This window comes from Aedes aegypti, chromosome 2 (assembly GCF_002204515.2).
Source record: "Aedes aegypti strain LVP_AGWG chromosome 2, AaegL5.0 Primary Assembly, whole genome shotgun sequence".
Lineage (NCBI taxonomy): Eukaryota > Metazoa > Arthropoda > Insecta > Diptera > Culicidae > Aedes > Aedes aegypti.
Genome location: NC_035108.1, coordinates 122,832,067 through 122,838,071, shown reverse-complemented (window position 1 = coordinate 122,838,071; position 6,005 = coordinate 122,832,067).

Sequence of the window (6,005 nt, the reverse complement as noted above, 5' to 3'; positions counted from 1 at the left end):
TTCATTTATCCACGCGCTGTTCATTCTGTTGATTCATTGCAAGGTTGCTTCTTTTCGTAAAGTCAAGCAAACACTCCACGCTAAGCCAGCTCCACGCAGCGCATGTATTAAAACTACACAGAATGAAGCAACCAATGCAGAACTGGCTGACTGAGTGAAAATTCTGTGTAGGTCGCACTCATTCAGTGAGTTGCCGACGTGTTGGCCTTCGGCTGTGCGGGGATTGATGGAAACGGAACTGTCAATGATATCCCGCGTGGCAGCAAACAGTTGACCGTTGGTAAGATGGGGAGTTTTCTGAGATGTTTTCTAGCAAAAAGCCGGAAGATGGTCGCAAATGCGAAAGTTTTTTCCCCATTTGCTTCCACTTCGGCTATTCAAATGAAAAAAATCTCTAGAAAACTTTAAAATTGGAACTGAATTCCGCATTCCAAGCGTTCCTCCTCTGTGCTCATTTCACTCATTCAGTGTTTACCACCGTTTGCACAAAACTGTGTACAGCCCCTTTGCACAGAATCTGTGCTGCACGAACAGAGGCCAATTTTGTGCGTTCGGCACTCATTTTTGAGCGGAGCAAGTTTAGCGTGATTGTTGCAAGCCCGTTTGAAGATGATCGAAATGAATATTTTCCTGCTCTTCGCGAAGAACAGGCAGCGTGGATCGTACCGTTCACATTACCGAGCGATGGAAAATCACCCGATGATACCGTCGGGAGAAACAGCGATCCGAAAATGAAACACGAACGAATGAAGCGCCCGAACGGTTGTTAGTGTTTATTTGCAAATTCTGTTTTGATGCCTACGAAAATTCATCGTGCTTCGCGTTTCCGATCGCTGTTCAGCAACATTGATCTCTTCTAGAAATTGTTGGGAATGGCTAAATTTTATATTTGCAAAAATTACTCGCAATCAATTGATGCCATGAGTGGCGTAAACGCCAAACGATCAAAGTTTATCAAAATCACTTTCGTAAAAAATCTTTTATATCAAGTTTATAAATAGGTATTTTTTAACGAATAGATCAAAGCAATAATCTTGACATTTGATGATATTTCGTCACATATTTTTGTTTTCAAGAAATTACAGAATCAAAGTGTGCAGCATATATTCTGTCAAATCCTTGTGACTGTTGAAACCAAATGGTTATGTCTATATCAAGCAAAATGCAAACTCTTCCAACCTATGAGCGATGTTAATCAAACAATAAAAGCAGTCGATCTCGCAATGAAGTGCGTGAGTGCCAAAGATACCATTTTCAGCCTTATGAAATATGTGAATGAACCCAAATGACAAGAAAGTAAATTTTCCCGGACAAATTCAAAGCAGAGCAATGAAGGTTATTGTAAACAAATGTTAATATTTAACCATTTTAACGAAACTATTCAGCAATACCATGTTCAGGTTCATGGGTTCTAATCTCTCCAATTGAGGGCCTTTCCGAGTTGAAAATTTCGTCCAAAAATGCATGAATGCAAATGCAAAGATGATCAATTGGCAAAAAAGCTCTCAATTTATTGAAGTGGAAATCGGTATTAGAACAAAAAATTGGAAAAAGGCTTTGTTCCAATTTGAACGTAACGCTAAAAGGAAGAAATTCAGAAGTATTTGTAATGAAAAGTGCTTCTAATGCAGAAATGATCTATTGGCACAAAAACTCTCAGTTAAGGTGAAACATCTCGGAATCAAAAAATGGCCGTCACAATGGCTCACTTGTGCCCCTACTCACGTTTTCAAAGGCCCAAAACTGGAGATATAGTTGGTAAACGTTTCTGATCTTCTTATTTTAAGCTTTCTGCTAGTACACAAAGCCAAAACTAAAAAGTTCACTGTTGTTGGCTGCTTTCTTCGTGTGATTTGTGCCTTTGAAGTTTCAGTGCAATCTTAGAAGTTGATTCCAAACTGTTTCGCCTTAATAAGAGTGGAAATATTTATTAGAACACTAAGTTGGAAAACATGCTCTGTTCCAGTTGGAGCGTAACGCCAAAAAGAATACGTATCTGCATCTATAATAAAAAGTGCTTCCTCCGCCCTTGTTCAAACTGCATAGAAAGCTAAGTTGGTGATTATTGTGTTTCAATAGATCAGTATTGCACATGTGTTAAAAAAAATCCCCACAAAATCTAAGATAGCAATCGAAAGAGCAGACGGGAGCAGCTGGAATCATTTTCAGTGTTTAGAAGGCATCCTAAATAAGAACTGATGCAAAAATCAGAGAGGTGTTTTGAGGTGATTTTTTGTTTTAACCGTTTCAAGTTTTACTAGTTATTTTGTCTATGTGAAAAATAAACTATATGGGAGCTTTAGATCTCACAGAACTTCTGTATGAAAAAAAATCACAATTATTTACAGTGTTATATACAGAACTTATTTAGTTTGATGCTTACCATTTCGATTATCACCTAAGAAATTATTATAGAACAACACAAATCGTTACAAAAGATAAATTGTACTTCGCTCAAATTTACAAAATCCACGCCATTCAATCAAATTGTTAAACAACTTGGGTTGGCCTGGTCTCATAAATAATTGAGCTCACGATGTTTTGCTACTCATTTAACACATATCAAATATATGTAAACAATGTAGCATACTTGATTTAATGCAATAAAATAGTTGATTTTTCCACTTTTGTCCAAAGGACGCAGCACTGTGCGACCTCTGCCTGGTTCCCTGCTGAATATTATTTTCACAATTCTTTCTTCCGACATTCGCACTAAGTGACCAGCCCACTGAAGTCTGCCGTATTTTACACGCTTGATAATATTCGCATCTTTGTACACTTGATACAACTCGTGATTCATGCGTCTGCGCCACACACCATTTTCGAGTTTCCCGCCGACTATTGTCCGCAGCACTTTACGCTCCAAAACACCGAGAGCTTTCCGGTATGACTCTTTCAACGTCCACGCTTCGTGCCCGTAGAGAGCCACTGGAAGAATCAATGTTTTATACAGGGCGAATTTTGTTTCCGTTTGCAAGCTGCGGGACCTAAGCTGGTTTCGTAGTCCGTAAAAGGCCCTATACGCAGCCGCAACACGTCTTTTCACTTCGCGGGAAACGTCGTTGTCACATGTCACAAGTGTTCCAAGATAAAATAAATTCTTCAACAACTTCAAACACATCCCCATCAAACACTACCTCAGCACCTACAACACCGTGCCTGACTCTATCTCTACCTACAACCATGTACTTCGTTTTGGTAGAATTAATGGTCAGGCCTATCCTCGCTGTCTCCCTCTTCAGAGGCATGAAGGCCTCTTCCACTGACCTGCGATCAATTCCAATTAGGTCTATATCGTCCGCAAAGCCAAGGAGCATGTGCGGCCTTGTGATAATAGTGCCATTTCTCTGCACGCCAGATCTCCTAATAGCACCTTCCAGTGCTTCAATCCGTCTGACGTCACGAACGAGGTTGACACCTCGTCTGCGATCCGAACACTTGATTTCGAACCATCCAGCGTAGCACGTATCAGCCTGATTAGTTTCGCCGGAAAACCATTTTCAGACATTATCTGCCAATGCTCATTTCTTTTCACTGAGTCGTACGCCGCCTTGAAATCAATAAACAGATGGTGAGTCTGCAAGTTATACTCCCGGAATTTGTCTAGGATCTGGTCCGTTGTCGAACGGCCCTCACGAAAACCAGCTTGGTATTCGCCGACGAAGGACTCCTCGAGCGGTCGCAGTCTGTTAAAACTACACTACCCGTCATAAATACGGACTCACTAAAATAAGTATTGCAACACTCAGCTGAATAACGAATCACCCCCAAAAAGTTTAGCATCACCCTCAAAACAGGTTAATTCACATTGCTATATCTCGAGATCCTTACGACTTGCAAAGAAGCGATCTTTAGCAAAGTTGTTCAGGGGATCAAGGACATCCGGAAAGCAAACAGTTTTCTTCGCGATTTTGCCGCTAGGTAGCGCTAGTGAGCATGTAAAATTGAGCATTTTGAACTAGTTCTAGCTTGTGATCCATAAGAGATAGAAAGTTCGGGTCTTCGGCAAAATTGTTCAGAAGGTCATGGACATCCTATAAATGTTTAAACTGTTTAAAAAGTGATATGAGCCAGGAATTAACAGGCCTGGCCAACCTTTTTGAGCCGCGCGCCTAAGCACAAATATTCGCATGAAGTCTAACAAAAGTCATTAAATAAAGTTCATGAAATCTGACAAAAATCAGTGAATAAAGGAAATTTCATTTGAAGAAATTGAAAAACAGATATGTGCTGCTGAGTGTGTCAGTTCCTTTCAAAACTATGTAATAATCTATTTCAGAATACTTTGAAGAATCAACCCTAAAAACACTGTAAGAATAATGCCCATAAAAATCATACTTCGATCTAGGGTTGATTCTTCAAAGTATTCTGAAATAAATTATTACATAGTTTTGAAAGGGATGGACACACTCAGCAACAAGTATCTGTTTATATCAGGCCTGCCCAACCTTTTCGTCTCATTTATGACATAAATGGTTGGTTCGTTCGCAGTAATAGTCCGATAAGAGCAAAGTTTACCTCAAATGATATATCTATCAAATCCATGAAGTAAAGTTAAAATTTATCTTATATTTTAGACTACCGATGAAATTTGGCCGGACTGGTTTCTGCCTTTATTTGTCTCGCTAGCAAAATATTTGATACAAATTCAAATGTTTCAACATGGATTAGTTAGATATACTATTAAACTTTCGTTTGAGGTGAAAATTTCTAATATCGGACTGTTTTTGTGAAAAAAGAGCCAAAAAGGTTGGGCGGCCTGGTCATTAGGATTGATTCAGCCCCTTCTAACAGATGCAAGAGGGTGCATCTGCACTCCGAAGATTGAAGGTGTAAGTCTGGGTCTGGCGGAAACGTTTATATTTTATCTTTTTTCAATTTCAAATCAAAATATGCAACGTTAAATTCAAGAGCTGTTTCTTTAATAATGTCAAGATTGAACAGTAGTGCAAATCCAAGGCCATGACTATTGACATCATCGTGCTTATATTTTACCGTACGCTCATCAAAATGGAAAGAAGTTTGCTGCCCATACTTGCATAATAGTTCCATTTATATAGGAAATCCCATAGAATAGAATTTCACTGTTATGCGAGTATGGGTAATTTGGCGTTGAAGAGCGACGTCTTACTCTCACGGTAATGAAAAAAGCTGGGAATCTAGCTTTAAACCAAACTTCAAAGGTACAAACTTTATGAAGGCAGCAACTAATGGCAGTTAAATTTACAATTTTAACTTCATTCACTGGTACCCAATAAATCTCTTTTTATTTTCTCTCTCTCTAAAATCCACACGTTCAATCCGTGTGTTTAAAATTATGGATCGATTCATGAACGTCCATATCGAGTTGCTGTGATTTTCTTGCAAACTTCGTGTGTGTTACACATTACATTCCATTGTTTTGCTTTATGGATTGATTCATCAGCCAATAACAGGGATTCTATAATTGTTCACATAAGTTTCAGCAGCTTATCCTTCAGATTCGCTCAGCACGGATTCAGTGTGTTTTGCTTATGGTTAGCATGTGTCATGATCATCATGTTCAAGTTGGTCAATTCATCGATTTGCGCAATGAGTTTGTTATGATGAAATCGATGAGCTTTGCTATCGATTTCCATGTTCAAAACTTCTAAATTGTGCGTGATCAACCCATAGCGAACTAAACTGCGGTTGGGACTCGTGTTGTCTTCATGCTTCCAAAGAGAAGAAGCAAATTTTGAAACTGACAGTGTTAGATGAAAATTTGTAAATACGATTTTTCTTTTATTAGTAAAGTTATTAGATATAAGAGGATCCTTTTATAAAAACATCGAATAAAATGTATGGTTTAGAAAAAAATGTTGATTCCAGTAACAGATTGTCCTGGTTTTCTGTTTTTAAAAATATGGAATATGCCAAACTTTTCTTCTTTTTGGCATTTACGTCCTCACTGGGACAGAGCCTGCTTCTCAGCGTAGTGTTCTTATGAGCACTCCCACAGTTATTAACTGAGAGCTTTCTTTGTC